Source organism: Ranitomeya imitator, chromosome 8, assembly GCF_032444005.1.
Source record: "Ranitomeya imitator isolate aRanImi1 chromosome 8, aRanImi1.pri, whole genome shotgun sequence".
NCBI lineage: Eukaryota > Metazoa > Chordata > Amphibia > Anura > Dendrobatidae > Ranitomeya > Ranitomeya imitator.
Genome location: NC_091289.1, coordinates 71,462,777 through 71,484,158, shown reverse-complemented (window position 1 = coordinate 71,484,158; position 21,382 = coordinate 71,462,777). Strand labels below are relative to the sequence as shown.

The following is a 21,382-nucleotide window of genomic DNA, read 5'->3' as shown; positions in this document are numbered from 1 at the left end:
AATAGGTGTGTTTTTTTACATGCATTTTTTTGGTGCAGATTTTCCCCGCTTAGATTTAGATCTGCAAGTCACAAATAAGCAACATGTGCATGAACTTCAGGATTATCATTCTCTTTGCAATCATCAGGAAGCCCTTCAAGTATTGCGATAAATCTGCAACGTGTACACAGGCCCTAAACATCAAGCACATTTTACATTTTGATCCACCTCCATTTCCTTATAGACTAAACTCGCTAGCAGGACCTCACTTGTTTATTAATGAACTGGATATTGTGTTACTCTAATGTATGATATTGCTTATACACATACCCTCAAAATTATAAAGTGCTGCAAGATATGTTGGTGCTATAGAAATAAATGATTCTTATGGCTTGGAAAAATGTACAGCAGACTTCTGCTGACTGCAATCGTCCTCATCAGCTTGCTTTTTATTTCATCTTGGACTATCCACAAGATCAGAAATCCAAAATCTAAAGCCTATTGCAAGCATCAGGCATTGAGCTTCCAGAATCTTGCAGTTTTTGGCAAATAATCATGAATGTAAATGCCATCAGTACAATACCATCCATCCTTTTTTGAAGGCAAGGAAGGAGCACCTGCTCCCTGAAATCTGAATCTCAAGAAGGTTAAGCAAATGCAACCCTTGGTCATTGATAGGTTGAATGTTAAAAAACCAATTAGCCAGCGTCCCAATGATGTGCTTAGTGACCAAATTATTGCAGTGAGGCATAACTATTAATACAGACATCAATAGTTTAAGATTTAAATAGTGGCTTGGATATTAATAAATATGAAATTTGGTATCAAATCTACCATCAACATCATTCCCTTTAAATACATTTCATCACTTTAATATTAGTTGCATAAAAATGCATGGAGTGCATCTTTAAAAGAATCTATTTAACAATAGGCATGGTTATGTTCCAATAACAATATTCAAACTGAGCAAGGGGAGAAAAAAAAAAAACATCTTTTGTTTACAAAAAGAAGAGTGAAAACATAAGATATTAGACCCAGGAGAAAAAAAAGGTGTTATCAGTTTAAAGATAAGCCTACATTTCCATTCCAACAAGGAAAAGAATAGTGAAAGGAACAATACAGAACATAAACACTAGAGTGTGCTGCAGCATCAACAGATCATAAGTACAGAAACATTAGGAGAAAACAAATAGAAAGTTATTGCCTTGATTACTGCAAATATTACACTTTACTTAAATCACTACACTAGAAAATGCTTTGCCCAAAACATGTTAATAGGGTACTAAGGCAACAATAACACTTTGTACCATAAGTCTTACAGCTTTAATATGAAGGGGTAAAAACAGGGCAGTTTGCATGTAACTACAAAGATATCAATCCACCTGATGCCAAATTAATCTTAGCAGTTTTACCAATACAGCACATACATGCAATATACATGTTCTATAATAATTGTATATATATTTAAGTTATTCATACACACAGTAGCACAGGTCCCCTGTGGGTGGCGCTTTGGCAGAATTACTCCTCATTCAAAAGGTTTGCCACTCCCCCAAATACATTAATCACCTTCAGTCTCAGTCTGGACATCAACCTTGCAGCTTTAAGAAAAAGGGTCATTAGTTTTAGCAACTTTATCATAAAGATGTGTACTTGCACAATTTCACAATAAAATACCAAAATAAACTGCCTTACCTGGAAAAACAATGCCCGCGAAGCAATCTTCACTTTTTGGACACACCGCCAAGATGCAAACCCACATGTACTCAGTACTACATACACTGGACGTTAACTTATAAAAATTATATATCAAGAAACAAATACAGTCATGTTATATTTAACATTAATAAAAAGACTGATCCACATTGCCATGTAAGAACCTTCTACCTAGAATGCAAAACCAATAGCAAAAAGAAAAAACATAGCAGAGAAGCTGTAGAAGAGAGACTGATCGTGTAGTTACTATGGTCTGGACTCTTTGTACTGCTTTTCTGTGCTTGCCAACTAAGAGTACTGCAGCAAATGTGTTCAGCGAGGCCCCTCCTACACCACACAGCAGCAGACTAAACTAATCTCCAGCAGAAAAAGACAAACAGGACATGATCAAGGCAGGAGGAAGCACTGTTCCTCACACTGGCCAATAAAAATCTAAAGACAAATAAAAAACAGGACCTGTGAGAATATACTAAATAAAACAAACAAACCTGAAAAGCAAATTCAGATCTAGTCTGAAAATTCCAGAAACAGAAGAAATCCTACACGTTATTAAATGCTGATTTTGTGAGGATTGCAGCACTTGGGTAAACATGCAGCACAAGGAAAGAAAGCTCATGCATTCATATTAGCAAGTGCTGATGTGGGAATGCATAGAAGGCCTCTTACTAAAAAAGAAAAAACTAGTCACAAAAAGAACTAAAGAAAACATTTGATTGAAGATTTCCTTCTAAAACATACCACTAGAAAAAAAAAAAAAAAAAAAGAATAAAAAAGTACCGTCTATACTATTAAATACATTCCCAAAGAAAGTTGTTTTTTTTTACAACTTGCTAGAGACTTTTCCTAGCTAAATCAAATTTCTGACAGTTCTGGATGGCATTTGATTTTACTACCCACATACCTCACCAAATATTTGTATCCAATGGTCCTAGAGTAGGGAATGTGAAATACACACAGTTGTATGTCAGGTACATGATTTGCAATGCGGGGGGTCGGTGACAAGAAGAGGGCTAGTCCTTCAGGCGCTCATTCTAACGCCATCAGACATCATCCTACTTTCCTAAAGATGAAAGGACCCTTTCACGCACCCGTTATTTTTGCAGCTAGATCACAGAGCCATTACAATGGACGTGTCTTTCCATATGCCTTTTTTGGTAAGCAGATTTTTTTTTCTGGATATACATGTCCTACTTTGATGGCAAGTTGGGAAAAAAATTGTTGCATATGGATGTCATTCATTTGCGGTCTGTATTTTACTATTTAATGGGTAGTTGAAGCAAAGATTATTTTTCTTTATATGAGAAAAACAGATGAAATAAGGGACGTAAAAACTGACACATACCAAAAATGTATCCAGCATACCGTAAAAAAAAAAAAAAAAAATGAAAAATATAAAAAAGGACGATTTTTTTTCAAGTGACTGAAAATAAACATATGTAAAGCGAGCCTAATTGAGAAACTGAAGTTTCCCTCCCCCAACCTGAGCCAAAGACATGCCAGGTTTTAGATTTACTGGCGATTTTTAACTGATTTAAAGGGAACCTGTCACCCCGTTTTTTGAGATTGAGCTATAAATACTGTTAAATAGGGCCTGCGCTGTGTGTTCCTATAGTGTATGTAGTGTACACAGATTCCCCACCTATGCTGAGAAATAACTTACCAAAGTCGCCGTTTTCGCCTGTCAATCAGGCTGGTCAGGTCGGGAGGGCGTGGTGACATCGCTGGTTCTTCCTCAGCTTTACGTTGGTGGCGTAGTGGTGAACAAGCAGCGCGCGATCTGCGCTGTAATCCCTTGCATCGGTGGGGCGGCCATCTTCCTGGGGCCGCGCGTGCGCAGATCGAGTGCTCTGCTGCACGGGGCTTCAGGAAAATGGCCGCGGGATGCCGCGCGTGCGCATTAGAGATCGCGGCGGCCATTTTCCCAAAGCCGAGTTTGCATCTCGGCTTTGGGAAAATGGCCGCTGCGATCTCTAATGCGCACGCGCGGCATCCCACGGCCATTTTCCTGAAGCCCCGTGCAGCAGAGCACTCGATCTGCGCACGCGCGGCCCCAGGAAGATGGCCGCCCCCACCGACGAAAGGGATGACAGCGCAGATCGCGCGCTGCTTGTTCACCACTACGCCACCAACGTAAAGCTGAGGAAGAACCAGCGATGTCACCACGCCCTCCCGACCTGACCAGCCTGATTGACAGGCGAAAACGGCGACTTTGGTAAGTTATTTCTCAGCATAGGTGGGGAATCGGGGTACACTACATACACTATAGGAACACATAGCGCAGGCCCTATTTAACAGTATTTGTAGCTCAATCTCAAAAAACGGGGTGACAGGTTCCCTTTAATTGGGAAATGCATTTATTGCACATGAGAGAAACCATTGAGTAGATTTAGTAAAAGTTTTAGATAATACAAATTTATACAGTCTTATAATATTTGTATCATGGGTTAGATAAATTTGGGAATTTAGACTAAGCCATACACATTAGATGGACTGTTTGATGAACGATGGCTTAGCCAGCAGCCATCTCGGCTAGCTCTCACATACACCGTGACCGTTCGACCAAACGCTTGTGTTCTGTAAGTGAGAGCTGCCACCAGACATGTCAGATAGCAGCTTATCTCCTGGAGAACTAAATGATCGGTAGTCCAAAAATTGGACAGATATTGGATCCTTAACTCCACTGACAGTCATGTCCTGAACTCCTACACATTTTAGGAGGGGAAGGGGTAACAAATTAGGCCACAATCCTTGTTGAGTGGTAAAAAATGGGACCACCACAACAGAGGTGTGATTTTCTTTGTGACCTGGATAACAGATCTTTTAGGCTGCAACCAGCTTCGTGCTGGCTAGCCTGAGGAACATAGCGGATCTCCCGTTACTCTTAAGCCTTAGAAGGGGTTATGAACCATGTTAGTGAGATACTCTGATCACAATCCACAGAACTGACAGCAGCTGGTAGATGAACGCAGCAAAGAGGACAGGATTGGAACTAAAACAGGATATGGAGCTTGGAACAGGACTGAACAGAGGATGGGCAGTTGGCACAAGATCATGGCCATAAAACATGCAGAATGTGGCTATAGGGCAGGAGAGTAGCCAGGGCCTGATCATCAGAACCAGTAGTACCGGGCATAGTATGAAACCTAGCCAGAACAAGCCAGGTTCAGTTCCACAGATACCATAAGTCCTGGAATAATGAACAAGGTGATTTACAGCACCATCAAAAAGGAACCGCAGGTGGAGGCAACAGTATGAAGAGTTGTGCTGTTGATGACATTCAGACACTGGAGACAAGCACACCAAGAAAGATACTAGGAACAAGAAGGAATGGGAGGCGGTCTGATCGGAGCAAGGAACAAATTACATATACAATACGTTCATCAATTGGAGGTATAACTATATAATCTAAAAGTGGTCAGGGTACATATAAATATACAATGAAAGTAGTAACGGTATGTAACTTTTCATGGCTTAAATAAAAAAGCAAAACAAAAACAACTTACATGCAGTTGCCTGACACTAATACAATTAGTACATATTATATATTTAATTTATTCCTTCCCTACTCTGATCAGGCCACCTCCTAGTCTCTTGTTCCCATACTTATGCATTTTTTTTACTGCAGTAATAAAGATAATCTTATCCTGCACCATTTCTTTGCTGGAATTTGCTGTTCTTATTGTAGTGCTATAGTGGATAGTATGTTTAGAGGAGGTTGAAAGAATTACAGATTGCGCCAGGTGCAGTAATGTGTAATGGAGTCACAACAAAAGAGTATGCTAGGAACAAATGCCACAGATTACATGGCATCCTGCCTGTAATATAAGTGGCACTTGGTTGTTGCCTGCAAGGAGAATGTACATGGATGATGCTGGAACAGTGAGGGGTGTAGTGAACAGCAATGTATGGAACGTGCAGTTTTGGAAAAATAAAACTTCAATTTTCTCTAATCCGGTATAATTCCTTTAAAGGGATTTGCCAACCAAATTGATAGCAAAAATTATAGCCTAAGTTTTGGGAAAATTAAGTTGTCACAAAAAAAATCTATATATATAAATAAATTGATCATTGTTAACAAGTGTATGTGAATTATATGTTGAACTCCTCTTAACCTGCAAGTTAAAATGCAAAAAAAAAAAATAGATGCATGGACTTTTAAGTTTAAGAAAAGTTGGGAAGAAAAATGTGCCATTTGTGAAAAAAAATCTAACACTAATGTAAAAAAATGAAAGCCTGAGTTTTTATTAAAAAAGGTGATCAACATTTCAGTGATCCACTGGATATACTATGTAACCATAATGTTTTCAGTAATTTCGATCTTTTTGCAATTGCTTTTCTTCCCATCTTCTCCGCTAATGACTTGCAGATGCTTGTTCACACATGGGGATATCGCGCTATTATTAAAGATTCCATCAACCACAAATGAGCAAATTCTCACCGATGAGAGCAAACTTTCTAGATAATCATCCCATGTAAAAGGCCCTCAGGTTTCTAATGCCTCTAGGGTATGGCCAGACAGAGTGGCTGTAACGCCCCTGTAGGCGATTGCGGTTAAATTGACAATTTGCAGGGGACTAACAGCTGCATACCCTTGCATTAATTGTACATAATTTGGAAAACCAAATAAAAAGAAATTGCCTGTAAAGACAACTGTTACTTTGTGTGCAAAATCTTCACATCTATGGACAACTTTTCCAATAGTCTTCATTTGCTGCACTAAATTTATAAAACAATACACAATTATTGACTTAGAGAATGGAAAAAAAGCAAAAAGATTGATGACTTAATTTGCATGTTCTTGTATGCGTAGCATGGGCAACCTGAAGAAAAGAAATTCTGACATCTAGGGAAAGATTTGTAGGAAAACAAAATGTAACTTGCAGCAGAAGACAGATTATGGAAATGAATAAAAGCCTCTAGATCTATTGCAGCTGAATTCTACTGGTTGTGGCTGAGGATCTGGTGCTTGGAACAGCAGCTCTTTTGTGCCTTGTGAGGTGACTCACTGGAAAATTACAGCTCCACCTCCTGCATTCCAGCCACCCTTCCCCCAGTGTTTTTCCATTAGCAGGCGCTTGGCTTCCCAGGATCCCAAACACCCTTGCAGTGCTGTTCTTGCAGCAGATCTAACTGCATGCATAAAGAGGCATGGCTGGCTGCAGCAAGTCCGTTTTCTTTCAAGGTCACAGCAATGGGATCCTAAAGTGCTTTGTGAGATTACAAACTGCAAGTTGCAATGTAATCTAAATCGCAAAATTCGGTACAATAAGGGGCTACACAGGACAAGTGCACTGCCAATATTTTAGTTGTTAAAAATTAAACAGGAGAAAATGTTTAAAAAGGAATATTACAAAATTAATTGTTTGAAACCTATGCTTTTAATCAAGCAGATTTGAAAAATCTATAAATATTTTTTAAGTAGTATCTTATTATTCATTGGCAAAAAACAAAACTTGTCACCCCTAAGAAAGTGCCAAAAGTAAAAAAAAAAAATCCAATCGAAGGTTGTGCTTTCAAACAATTTAAGAGGACCCACAAAGCAGAAGGGTAAAGAAACGTTTGATACTTACCAGTCAAATTATAGCTAATATCTGACAGCAAGTGACAAAAGTAAAAACAACTTTGTGAAACCACCCATATAGGAATCGAAGACAAATGACGAACTAAAAGCACCAATCAGGCCTGGATTTGTAGCTGTTAATCTGGCCTAATGAAAACAATACGAGTAAGGCTGAAAAGCTTACCTAGTTTTCAAATTAATTGTTAAACAATTCAGTTGTTGCTGTTGTTGAAGAGTTATTTAATCTTCAAAACTGTGCAGCCAATAGAAATGGCCATGTGTTACTGTTCTTCCCCCTCACAAAGACATTATCATTTGTTAGTCACTAGACCGCCATGGCCTTTTGGTCACTTTGTACAACCTTATCCAAAGAAAGTTATAGCGAAGGTACAGGTGCCATTACATCATTTTCTCCAGATTCTACAACATTTACAAAATATTGTCCCAATTGCCTGTAGCGTGCAGTGGTTAAATATCCCAGTGTAAACTGCTAGCTTAAGGGCTTGTTCACAGCCTTCCTACCACACACCCCACCCTTCCCTGAGGAAAACAAATGCAGCATTTTACAGTAGCCGCAAAGTTAATGACATTTCATGCACATGCTGCTTATCTTTTTCTTCGGAATTTGAACAACCAAATATTTTTTTTCAAGTCTACATCATGTTAATTCTTTCAGCAGTTTTGCAACAGTTTTGACCCATTCAAATGAATGGGGGGAAAAGTAAAAATGTGCCAAGAACATGTGTATTTTAAGTAGTGTTTTTCTTATGGAGAAAATGCGCAGCAAATACTCAACACGTGCACATAGCCCAACTCTTCCATTGCACTTAAAGCCTAACCCACTCCCAGCAATACCTGTAGTAACTGATTCGGGTTTCTGTCTTCTAGGTTTCCATTGGACAGACTTAAAACTATAGTCTAGCCATCTGCACAGAGGTGTATTTGGTGAACGATGGGCGGACCATTATTTAATTAAGCTCAAGTACTGGAGCAAGTAATATTCAGTATCCTTAACAATTCTATCGTTTCCTCCCTTATGTTCTGGTCACAGGACTTCACTGTAGGTTTTGGGAAACTGTGCCATCAGCATCCAGTGACACAAGTGTCCAGCTCCTAAATCTGCACAGTCCACCATGCTGCTGGACGAGAATACCAGGGTCGCTCCACGTAACCCTAGAGCTATTTTATGCCATAATGTGGAATACAAAGCTCTAACATGGGCATATATGGAACACTAAACCCCAGCTGTATAACATACAGGTGAATGAGTGGTCAAATACCAATTGACAGCTCTCTTTAAACGCACAACCAGTTTGGAGGTTTTGAAGACCACAGAGCAAGAAGTTGTACATTCATGGCTTGAACAAATGCATGGATTTCACGTTTCATCCTTCTTCAATTTAAAGTAGGAAAATTCTGTCAGGCGACCAGATTAGTGCATTTAAATATTTGGTTCTACCAAGGGATAGGATCCAGTTGGGTTTTGCCAATTTAGAAAACAGTTTTGAAATCATAGCTTACTAAACTAGGAAAAGGGAGTGCCGTGATCCAATACCCCCCAAACTACTGAGCCGCCCGTTCAGTAAGGGACCAGTCTCTTCTACTTATGGTGGCCTCACCACCTGTAGCATACTAATTACACGAGTCAGCAGATGCATATCTGGTCTTTTAAGAGTAGAGTCCTTATTTCTTTCTTCCCTTGAAAACTCTTTCAGTTCATACAGAACGGTACAGTAGCAAAACCTTCAGACCCATATGGTTTTTCCATGTTTTGAAAGAATTTGTGGTGAACAGTTCTTGAAGAGGAATAATTGTGTTTGTCTCCATTTATTTATACATTACCGTCACCAAGAGACTGGTGAAGAATAAAGCCTGCATCATTTACAGAACAAAATTTAAAGAGTATCACCTCTTTCCAGGAAGCCCAGACATGGCAAAAAAAAGGTTTCTGAACTAACCATGTAAGTGTTTTACAAAAAGTCATGTGATCAGCAGACCACTGGGCTAATTAGTTAGGGTTGCGCAAGTGTGCCCATGGCCAATATGTTAAATTGGCATTGGAAAGTCTTGTAATATTCTCCTTACAGCCAATCTTTTGTCGTCTTCTTGCAAAGCATGTATCATTCTTTATATCTATTTTTGGAGGACGACTCCTATTCCCAGTGGTATAGAACAGTTTCGTATGGGGTGGGGTTATTCCATGAGTTTCCAAACTTGCACAAATATATGATTAAGAGTGCGCCCGTGTGTTTAAAATATTAAAAAATTAGAACGCTGTACAGGTGCCGATTTCGTCCAAAGTCAACAGAAGCTATAATCATGCTTAGAGAGTCATTTAAGGCCCTCCATACACATACTGCAAGATAACTGATCAAAATGTTTAGTGTATGTAAAAAATAAATAAAGTCAGACAGCACACTGATGCCACCCATACGCTGTCTGTTTTTCACTGGCTAATAGATGGGAGAAATTTTTTTTCGTATTGAGAAAAAAAGAACAACCGCTAAGAATGACCAAACTGATAGAATTCTGATGAAATCCAGTCCGACGTCTGAATAGGGCTTAAGGGTATGTGCACACAAACTTATTTTTTCACACATGCAAAAAAGTAACATAAAATGACATTGCTGTGCACATGTTCAGTCTTTTGCTACTCCTTTTAAACACTTCAGGGTTTGGAAACAAAGGAAATCTGTCCTTTAGGATCAACCCTCCCTCAGCAGTCTACATGACCATGTAAGTCATAGGAAGCTGAGTAAAATGATACTTTGATATCAGCGATCCGATTCTTATTTCTGAGAAAGTCATGTTTTTCTTACATGTTAATGATCTGTTAAATACTATGGGCCAAACATTGATCTGCATGAGCATGTGACTCAGACGTTCAATAAACACGAGGTGTTAGCAGTTGAGATATGTAGCAGAACTGAACTATGTTTTATGACAAACAAGTTAGCAGCTGCAGCTCTCACAGCTCTGCTGTATTGTAACAATATTGCGGCCCTGTCTGCCTGTGAGCTGGAAGCTGAGAGGAGTCTGCAGAGGTGTCAGGTATAACCACACACAGCTCTGCAGTGAGGTCAGGAGAGCAGAGAGCGGCCATCACACTGGTAACTCCTCCTTCATGTAAAAGCTGCTCTGGAGGCAGAGTTTTGGTTCAGCCGGGAAAAGGTCATTTCCACATAAGAAAAACGTGGATTTTTTCGGGAATAAGACATCAGATCACAGATATCAAGTAATAATTTTATTCAGCTTCCTATGACCTACATGTCTATGCAGAAGGGCTTAGGAGGGATGATCCACTGACAGATTCCCTTTAACTAGGTGAAAAGTGAAACACCAAAAAAACTACCTTCACACCAGGCCAGTAAAATTAGGTAGTTTCTTTTGTGTTTTGTTTATAATTCCTTCATGGTCTCTTGTGGAGGATATAATTAGGTGTTTTAGGTGAAGAGTAGTGGCATGCTGGACTCATTGGGCACCACTTTAGTTGAAAGGATACAGGAAAAAATACCAGCAGAAGAGCCACCACAAAAAATTAAGGCGAAGATATCAGAAAAAAGACTGCTGGAGCTTCCTGTAGAAAAAGTCAGCTGCTCTGAAGCTGGAAAATAGAAGACTGCACATACTCTAATAAAGAAACAAAAGAACTCTACATAAAATGGGTAAAAAAACATTAAAATCTCTCATGGTGAAACGTTATTTTACACCGCTTTATTTATAACATCACCACCACGCGTTTTGGAATTGAATCAGAGAAAGTTCAGAAATGCCCAGTACTGAAACTGTTAATTATTTTGGTCAGCAGTTTTAAGATATTCTCCATTTGTGTTCTCTTGTGCCCCGGTACAGAGCGCTATATGGATATTATACTGAAGCACCAAAACGGGAACTTGGAGAGTATTCAAAAGAAACAAACGACTAAAATAACATTTATTCATTAAGAGATAGTGTTCAGAAAGCAGAACGGTATGAAACCCCCAAACCACGCGTAGCGGGCACCAAGCAGCGACCCGTGGCTCCCGCCCCTGCACGGGTACAGTCCCGCTAACGCCCAGCACCGGCCACCGCTCTTTATGAAGGGCTCACACTTTACATTTTATTATTTGGGATTTATTGGTAGCATTGGGCACGGAGGACACGCCTGGCTTAAAGCATTATGGGATTTATGAAAAAAAAATTTGTAATACACAAATTTGGGACATTCGCATTAAGAACCAACGCGTTCCACAGAATTACACCGGCAGCAGGAAGGACCAGGATGGGAACTCTGGAAAACAGGCATTTCCTAAACCTTTGGTAGGTTTAGCATCTCAGGCAAAATATAAATACTAATATAAAATAAAGTCATCTATCTATACACACATCACAAATAAATAAGCCTACTGGAGAGCGCAGGCGGATTTTGGAGAGCGCAGGCGGATTTTGGAGCGCAGGTGAGAGCCATGAGGCGCCGCCCGCCACAAGTGACAGTCGCCGCTGCGCTCCAGGCTGAGGAGAAGCCGCTGCAGCTCTGCACCGCCGCCTGGCAGCACCGAGACACTGAGCGGCGCCGCAGCCTGCACGATGATATCCGAGGGAAGCTCCGCCCACCTCCTGTGAAAGGGAGGGGGCGCTGTGCACCATTTTCTTCAAGTCAAAGGCGCCATTTTGGGTTCCTGCGAGAAAACCCGACAGCAGAGCTCTTCTATCGCGACATAGCGTGTCACAAACGGCTACCTGAGAACCGAACACGGTTACCTTAGTCAGAAGACGTTCTGCGCTCAGTTCCGTGCGAGAGCGAGCGGTAACTGGACGGAGCGGTGTCCACGCTGCACGCTCACAGAGCCGCCTTCCCGCAAGTCTTCCTTCTCCCTCGGTGCCTCTAGCTCCGACTCCGACATTCAAACTGGAACGCCGATCGCTCCTCCCACTTCTAAACCCAGCGTCACGTGAGCCGTCGTTATGCAAATGAGCTGCCTGAAAAACCGCTGCCAATTGGCAGTAAACAAGCCGCCGATTTCTGCAGCCTGCCAATCCGGCGCCGAGGGTTGTGTGCGCCGACGGGCGCAGGGGAGCTGAGGGGCAGCAAGGTAGGTGGCCCCGCCCCGTCACATGGCCTCGCAGCTGGCAGGACGAGCCACAGAGAAGACCGTGCTGTGCTGCCGGCACCACGGTGTGCAGTGTGCTCCTGGGACTGCACGGTTCTGGGAAGCCCCCAGGTCACCAACATTGGGGTCACCAGCTAGCGTAAGGGGTAGCACTTCCTATAAGGGCATCGCTGTAGAGAACGCGTCACGCCTCAGTCTCGCGTGTGCGTGTATACATACATACTATATACGTATATATATATATATACATACTATAGATTTATATAGTGCGTCCTTGTGTCACTTGTGATTTGTTTTTATGGCCCATTACTTTTGTGTGATCTCTGAAATTGTCAATTAAAAAAAAATGCAGATGTTCTATATAGCACCGCCATATTGTGCAGCGCAGTACACTAAACTCCCTGTAATGCATATACACCCTAGTAGGACTTTTTTATTTACCCCCCTACACTGCCACATGAAGAAAAAGTAGGAAGAAACCCATCGTCGTGAGTGGGGTGGGCGGAGGCTAGCGGGGCCGTCCTCCATGACTAGCCTTTGTAGTCCCCTCATACCTAGTCCATGGTTTCAAGGGGCCATTGGGGCTGAAATGAATAGTGTGCAGTCATCCGGTGTGACCACAGACTGCCGGATCATTCACGCTCACACTTCCATGATTCCACATGCGGGAGGGCGGTCACATGACCACAATGTGTGTGATCTGTATAGTTGTGATCATATCCCAGCTAGTCATGTTCAGCTTCTCTGAAGGGTAGAAAGAAGCTGGGTGATAAGTCTGCAGGTGACCACAAGTCTACAAATCACAGACATGTGCTCATGGGACTGCCCACTTGCATGTGGAATCGTGAAAGTGCCTGCATCACACCCTGTCAATATTCCACAGTTTGTAGTCACACGGAAAGAATGCAAACTTTTCTTCCCAGCCTGGACAGACCTTCGAAATTGACCACCATCTTTTTACACTGGTAGAAACTTGTCTTAGGCTGGGTTTACACTTGTCGTGTTTTTTCGGCCCGTTTTTGTGGCCCCAATGCATTTCTATGGGGCCGCAAACATTCGTAGGTACGCCGTGAGGGCCACATTTACAGCTGTGAAAAAATATCGAGCTTGCTCAATATATTTCACGGCTTAAGGACACGGACCCCATTGTTTTCAATGGGGCTGCAAAACCAACGGAAGCTTGTTTTTGCGGTGCACTGTGAATTCCGTTATTTTGGAACGCCTTTTTTTTTGTCCCCACTTTTTCCCTACTATTATAATCCAGAAAAACGGCGTTCCGCAAGATTTTTGCAGCAGACCGGGAAAATTACGGCGATACGGCTCGCAAAAAAGCCCTGCAAAAACGGGCCGCTAAAATCACAGTAAATGTAAAAGATGCCTTAGGGTGCTTTCACATTGTGATCCGGCACCCGTTCAGTGGCCCAGTCAGGGCTTACATCTGAATCCCTTTATAAATGGAATTCGGACGTGTGTGCCAACAGATATACAATATTGTGTTGCACACTCAAAAATGATGCACAGCAGAGCACACATTCACTCTGTCGGCACCATTATAGTCTATGGCCCCGTCGGCGCATACGTTCAAATCGCATTTTGCCAGGGGTTCAGATGTAAGCCCTGACTGGGTCACTGAACAGGTGGCAGAGCACAATGTGAAATCACCCTTAGGACAAAAGCTGGTGATCTTGTGCAGTATTAGCTTGATGTGTAGGAACGTCTGTTCTTAGTGGATAATTTGATCTAATACTGGAGAAACCAGTGCTGCTGAGGTAAGAAGAGGCTGCTCACGCTGCTGTCTACCCGATGTATCTGATCTAATACTGGAAATACTAGGAGTGCTGAGGTAAGAGGAGGCTGCTCACACTGCTGTCCACCCTGTCTATCTAATCTAATACTGGAAATACCAGGAGTGCTGAGGTAAGAGGCTGCTCACACTGCTGTCCACCCTGTCTAATCTAATACTGGAAATACCAGTGGTGCTGAGGTAAGAGGAGGCTGCTCACACTGCTGTCCACCCTGTATATCTAATCTAACACTGGAAATACCAGGAGTGCTGAGGTAAGAGGAGGCTGCTCACACTGCTGTCCACCCTGTCTATCTAATCTAATACTGGAAATACCAGGAGTGCTGAGGTAAGAGGCTGCTCACACTGCTGTCCACCCTGCCTAATCTAATACTGGAAATACCAGTGGTGCTGAGGTAAGAGGAGGCTGCTCACACTGCTGTCCACCCTGTCTATCTAATCTAATACTGGAAATACCAGTGGTGCTGAGGTAAGAGGAGGCTGCTCACACTGCTGTCCACCCTGTATATCTAATACTGGAAATACCAGTGGTGCTGAGGTAAGAGGAGGCTGCTCACACTGCTGTCCACCCTGTATATCTAATCTAATACTGGAAATACCAGTGGTGCTGAGGTAAGAAGTGGCTGCTCACACTGCTGTCCACCCTGTCTATCTAATCTAATACTGGAAATACCTGGAGTGCTGAGGTAAGAGGAGGCTGCTCACACTGCTGTCCACCCTGTATATCTAATCTAATACTGGAAATATCAGGAGTTCTGAGGTAAGAAGAGGCTGCTCAAACTGCTCTCCACCCTTTCTATCTAATCTAATACTGGAAATATCAGGAGTTCTGAGGTAAGAAGAGGCTGCTCAAACTGCTGTCCACCCTTTCTATCTAATCTAATACTGGAAATATCAGGAGTTCTGAGGTAAGAAGAGGCTGCTCACACTGTTGTCCACCCTGTCTATCTAATCTAATACTGGAAATACCCGGAGTGCTGAGGTAAGAGGAAGCTGCTCAAACTGCTGTCCACCATGTTTAATCTAATACTGGAAATACTAGCAGTGCTGAGGTAAGAGATTGCTCACATTGCTGTCTACCCTGTATATTTAATACTGGAGATTCAAGGGTTGCTAAGGTAATAAGGTGGTGTACACTGCTGTCCACAATGTAAGTTATTGCATGGAGCCAATGGATTGCTATGACAGCCGAGGGCTGACTGAACACCCCTGTGCTGTTATGTGATCGCTTCTGTAATGTCTAGCTGTGGCTGGGCGTGATGGAAGACAGTGATTTTTACTCTATACAACTATACTATGGAATTGTGTATAGTAGAAGCAGTCAGACAATCGCAATAACAAATAATGTAAAGAAAAAAGTTTATAAAAAATAAGTTATAAAAATTAATCATCCCCTCTTTTTCTCTGCTAACAAAAAAATATATAAAAATACACATTTGTTCTCAACATTTACAGAAAAGTCAGATCTATCTAATATAAAATTAATTATCCCAATCTGGAAAAACTTTTAAGAGAAAATAATTTTTAATTTGCGGACTTTTGGTTGCTGCAATTCCACAAAAAATATGTAATAAAAAGCAATCAAAGCATCATATCTGCCACAAAATAATAATAATAAAAACTTCAGGTCATTATGCTAAAAATAAGCACTCAAAGATCCCCACTGACTGAAACATTCAAATGTTATGGATTTTAGAAATTGACAACTCGAGCAAATTTATTTTTTTTACAGATTTTATTTTTTTTTTTCACCACTTAAAAAGAAAAAAATCTGAAAGTTTGGTATCGTCGTAGTCATACTGAACTGGGCAGTCATATTTCCAGGCCAATTTTTACTGGAGAATAAGTGCAAAAAAATAATGTGGAATTGCGTTTTTCTTTTCTCACAATTTTCCTTCACTTGGAGTTCTTTTACCAGTTTCTAGTGGAGCGTATGATAAAATGGATGATGTTATCCAAAAGTACAACTAGTCCCACACAAAACAAGCCTTCCTATGGCTTTGTTAGTGGGAAAGTAAAAATGGTACAGCTCTTGGAAGAAGGGGAGGGAAAAAAAGTGCAAAAATAGAAAATCGCTCCTTAAGTGGTTCAGCTGAAAACAAATTTTCCAAAAGTAAACATACAGTAATTGCATATTTGTCATGTGGTTACCATATTTATCTCTTAAATTGGAAGTACATAATTTATAACAAATTAGTTGATGTTTGAAGGGCACATTACTAAATGGCAATAGAATAGCTACTAAGAATAGTTAGATTTTTTTGTACCCAGTATTGGTTAGGAATTAACATTAAATGATTTTAAGGGGTATTCTTGAAGTTACTAAATACTTTAGTCAGACAGCATGACCATAAGCAAGTTTGCAATTGGTTTGTATTTTCTATCTGCTGTCATTTTTCTGCAATGAGAGCTTTTATCTTTCATATTGTGCAGCTGATTTCCATGAAGCTTGTTCACTTGTGCCTGGCAGAGACTGTGCAATAGTTAAATTCTTTGAGAGGAGTTAACTCTTAACATCCTAGTCAGCTCTCTCCAGCCCTCCATTGATTTCTATAGAGCAATTAGCTTCTCACCTTCCTACCACTCCCTTTCAGCTCTTAATGCGCTGCTCTTATAAATCTTGCAAAATCATCCTCCATCACCAAATCATTGGCAGTTTCTAGAGCAGTTCTTCTAATCATGGCTCTCACTGTCTAGAGCTGTATGCTTGTTCAATACACTGTTATCTGTGTTGGTAAATTATTGTGATAGCAGTGTACATTCCAGAACAAACCACTGATAGCTGAATGTGTTAAGGTACCTTCACACTGAGCAACTTTCCAACGAGAACGACAGCGATCCGTGATGTTGCAGCGTCCTGGATAGAGATCTCGTTGTGTTTGATACGCAGCAACGATCTGGATCCCGCTGTGACATCGCTGGTCGTAGCTAGAAGTCCAGAACTTTATTTGGTCGTCAGGTCGGCGTGATTCGTCATGTTTGACAGCAAAAGCAACGATGCCAGCAATGGTTTTTCATGGAGCTAACAACCAGCGAGAACGATAAGTACGTCACTGGATCGCTCCTGCATCGTTCTGCTGTTGCCGGTGTTTGACGTCTCCTCGCGACCTAAACAGTGACGCTGCAGAGATCGGCTCGTTGTCTATATCGCTGCAGCGTCGCTTAATGTGACGGTACCTTTACAGTAGAACTTGCGCTACTCACCCACCCTGCAAGAAACAAGGAATTGAGTAGACTCGAAAGCTGTTTGCTGCTCAAGAGACAATTAGATGATACGATTCTGATCTTTGTGGTTCTGATCTCTGGGGCCCCCATAGATATGGCCCATTACAATGGAGAATTGGTCATGCTTGCACGCCACCGCTCTATTCATTGTGAATCGGACTTAGGAAAATAGTGGAGTACATATGGCAATTCAGAACATCATTCTTAGGCTTAATTTGGTGCAGGTATCACTTATTTTGTGAGTAACCCAAAGGAACACAATCCAACCATATTTCCTATCCCTGTATGGCTAATTTTTCAGGTTCAAATTTATTTAGATTTAATTTATACATATTAAACTTTTTCCTGCCACTTTTCATGTCTTGTAGAGTAGAGAACCCTCTGAAAATGGTAAGAAAAAAAAGCCATATCTAGAACTCTGTGGAAAAAATGCATAAAAACTTTACAGATAACAAAAATATTTGTATTGTGTTTTGTTTTTTATATTTCACTATTGACATTCGGTTAACATCTGTCCACACATCCGTTTCAGGGAAAGTAAACGCATGAAAAATGTTGAATATTTCTATAAATTACTGTGAGGAAGAACACTATAGTTGTGCAATTTAATGTAACTGAAAAGAACAAATTCAAGCAAGGAGAATATGGTTGTTCTTTAGCAAGACAAAGGAGAAAAATATGCTCCCATGGTCACTGCTTTATCATCAGTCCAGAAACCCTGTATAAACATCTACCGTTCTAAAGTTTATTATATAGGCGTTATAGTCTATAGGTTTGGTACCCCAAGTGTGTTGAGAGGTGGCCTGGCAGGAAATGGGAGCAGCTGATGGTGGACAAGTGTCTGGGGGAAGAGTCTGAAGAGTGAGAGTGTTGTGACCTATTGTGTTGTTGGCAAGCACCTGTGCACAAGAGAACTAAGGGCTCATTCATACATTGTTGAGTTTCCTCATAGGCAAACAAACTGAGTTTCATCATTGTTTTTTATCAGATTTTCATTAGCGTTTGGTCTTTGTCCATTTTTTACCATTAGAGTTTGTTCAGTTTTTCTCATATGCAAAAAATTAAAAACTGATGGAGGTTTCGCAAGCATCTCCTGTCAATAATAATAATCTCTTTGTATATAGCACCAACATATTCCGCAGCTTTTTACACACATTATCATTGCTGTCCCCAATGTGGCTCACTATCTAAATTCCCTATAAGTATGTGTTTGGAATGTGGGAGGAAACTCACGCAAACTCCTTGCAGATGTCCTTGGTGGGCTTTGAACCCAGGATTCCTGCGTTGCAAGGCTGCAGTGCTAACCACTGAGCCATGTCAATCAGTGAAAAATGGCACACGCTTGTCATCCTAGTGCTGTCTGATTTATTTATTTCATAGACCCATCGGTTTGCCAATCTGTCATCAAAATCAGACATATGTCTGTGTTTTGATGTGGATTATTCGTTCTGCAAAAATATACATACATGTGAACAGACTCCTAGACTATGATAGGTACAAGTTCTATCTGTGAAAAAACTTGTATGTGTGAAAAACATCTGAATGAGCCCTAAGAAAGTAAGACTTAAAAGGGGAGTCTGCTGTGTGTGCTCCATGTCATGTGCTAGCCTGACTGCAGACAGAGCAGGAAGCAAGCTGTCTCCATGACCCATCTCATGAGCCCCAGGATCTGTACATAACAAAGTGTTAAGGTACCGTCACACTCAGCGACGCTGCAGCGATATATAGACAACGAGCCGATTGCTGCAGCGTCGCTGTTTAGGTCGCTGTAGAGACGTCAAACACAGCAACTCCAGAACGATGCAGGAGCGATCCAGTGACGTAACGGCGACTCACTTATCGTTCTCGCTGGTTGTTAGCTCCATGTAAAAACATTGCTGGCATCGTTGCTTTTGATGTCAAACACGACGATACACGCCGACCTGACGACCAAATAAAGTTCTGGACTTCTAGATCCGACCAGCGATGTCACAGCGGGATCCTGATCGCTGCTGCGTGCCAAACACAATGAGATCGCTATCCAGGTCGCTGCAACGTCGCGGATTGTTGTCGTTCTCTTTGCAAAGTTGCTGAGTGTGACGGTACCTTAAAACTCCGTTCACATTTGTGTCTATTCAGCTTTCTGACATAACAGCTTAGGCTACTTTCACACATCAGGTTTTTGCCATGAAGCACAATCCAGCGAGTTTTGAAAAAAAACTGATCCGTTTTTTTTTCTACCGGATCTGTTTTTTTGTCATAGAGTTGTATTAGAACCGGATTGCGCCTGATCGCCTCACGTTTTTTGCCGGATCTGTCTAAAATTAGCTTTCCGGTGGCCAAAGAAAACGTTCATAGGAACGTTTTTTCTGTCCGGCGAAAAAACGCCCAGCGACGTTTCCAGTGATAAACGGATGAAAGTGACATGTGAAGTGATGAATCCGGCCTCCGAATCCGGTTTTCCATGCATTCTCCATACAATCATGCACAATTTCCGTTCTGGGGTCTCCCCCTCTCATCCCCGAGTTTAAAAAAAAAAATGGGTCCAGCAGAAAAATGGATCCGTTGCATCAGTTTTTCACCCCCCCCCCCTCGCTGTTTACAAGGACGAAGCTAATCCATTTGTTGGCATAGCAACAGAGCGGTGCTGGTGTGTGCCACAGGGCTCAGTACAGGAGGTATGCTCAGACATGACATTTCTGCGGGGTGTTATTAGGGCCAAGATGTATACCTATGTCTGTTGCGCTCTGTGGAGCAGCACCTCTAACTGCTGGATTTTAATTGTGACCTCTGTGGGCGGGGCTTGGCTGAGTTCCGCCTACTGATACCGATAGAGGTAAAATGTGGCGGACTCAATTACTGACCAAGAAGTCCCAGAGATGGCACTCATTTGGTGCTGCAATGTCAGGAAATCTGTAGTAACGGAAAGCACAAAGCTTCTCTAGTGTTAACCCCTTAGTGACAGAGCCAATTTGGTACTTAATGACCGAGCCAATTTTTACAATTCTGACCACTGTCACTTTATGAGGTTATAACTCTGGAACGCTTTAACGGATCCCGCTGATTCTGAGATTGTTTTTTCGTGGCATATTGTACTTCATGTTAGTGGTAACATTTCTAAGATATTACTTGCGATTATTTATTAAAAAAAGGAAATATGGCGACATTTTTTAAAATTTTGCAATTTTCAAACTTTGTATTTTTATGCCCTTAAATCAGAGAGATATGTCACAAAAACTAGTTAATAAATAACATTTCCCACATGTCTACTTTACATCAGAACAATTATGGAAACACATTTTTTTTTTTGTTAGGGAGTTATGAGGGTTAAAAGTTTACCAGCAATTTCTCATTTTTACAACACCATTTTTTTTAGGGACCACATCACATTTGAAGTCATTTTAAGGGGTCTATATGATAGAAAATAGCCAAGTGTGACACCATTCTAAAAACTACACCCCTCAAGGTGCTAAAAACCACATTCAAGAAGTTTATTAACCCTTTACGTGCTTCACAGGAACTGAAACAATGTGGAAGGAAAAAATAAACATTTAACTTTTTTTTGCAAACATTTTACTTCAGAACCAATTTTTTATTTTCACAAGTGTAAAAAGAGAAAATGAACCACAAAATTTGTTGGGCAATTTCTCCTGAATACGCCGATACCCCATATGTGAAGGTATACCATTGTTTGGGCGCACGGCAGAGCTTAGAAGTGAAGGAGCGCCGTTTGACTTTTTCAATGCAGAATTGGCTGGAATTGAGATCGGACGCCATGTCACGTTTAGAGAGCCCCTGATGTGCCTAAACAGTGGAAACCCCCCACAAGTGACACCATTTTGAAAACTAGACCCCTTAAGGAACTTATCTAGATGTGTGGTGAGCACTTTAAACCCCCAGGTGCTTCACAGAAGTTTATAACGTAGAGCCGTGAAAATAAAAAATCGCATTTGTTTACACAAAAATTATATTTTGCCCTCAAATTCTTATTTTCACAAGGGTAACAGGAGAAATTAGACCACGAAAGTT

The 21,382-nt window shown here is 41.2% G+C and overlaps 1 protein-coding gene across 4 annotated transcripts in view; it reads right to left on the bottom strand.

Moving 5' to 3' along the window:
* The window catches only part of ATF7IP (activating transcription factor 7 interacting protein), a 66,510-nt gene extending 54,217 nt beyond the window's left edge, over window positions 1-12,293 (bottom strand). For 2 of the 4 annotated variants that reach the window (XM_069737067.1, XM_069737066.1), the window contains exon 1: window positions 11,996-12,291. The gene's annotated coding sequence lies outside the window, so the exon portion shown is untranslated. Of the gene's footprint in view, window positions 1-1,674; window positions 1,975-11,995 lie in introns of those variants that run through there. The other 2 variants (XM_069737062.1, XM_069737064.1) reach the window with 2 other exon arrangements.
* Between the last annotated feature and the right edge of the window lie 9,089 nt (window positions 12,294-21,382).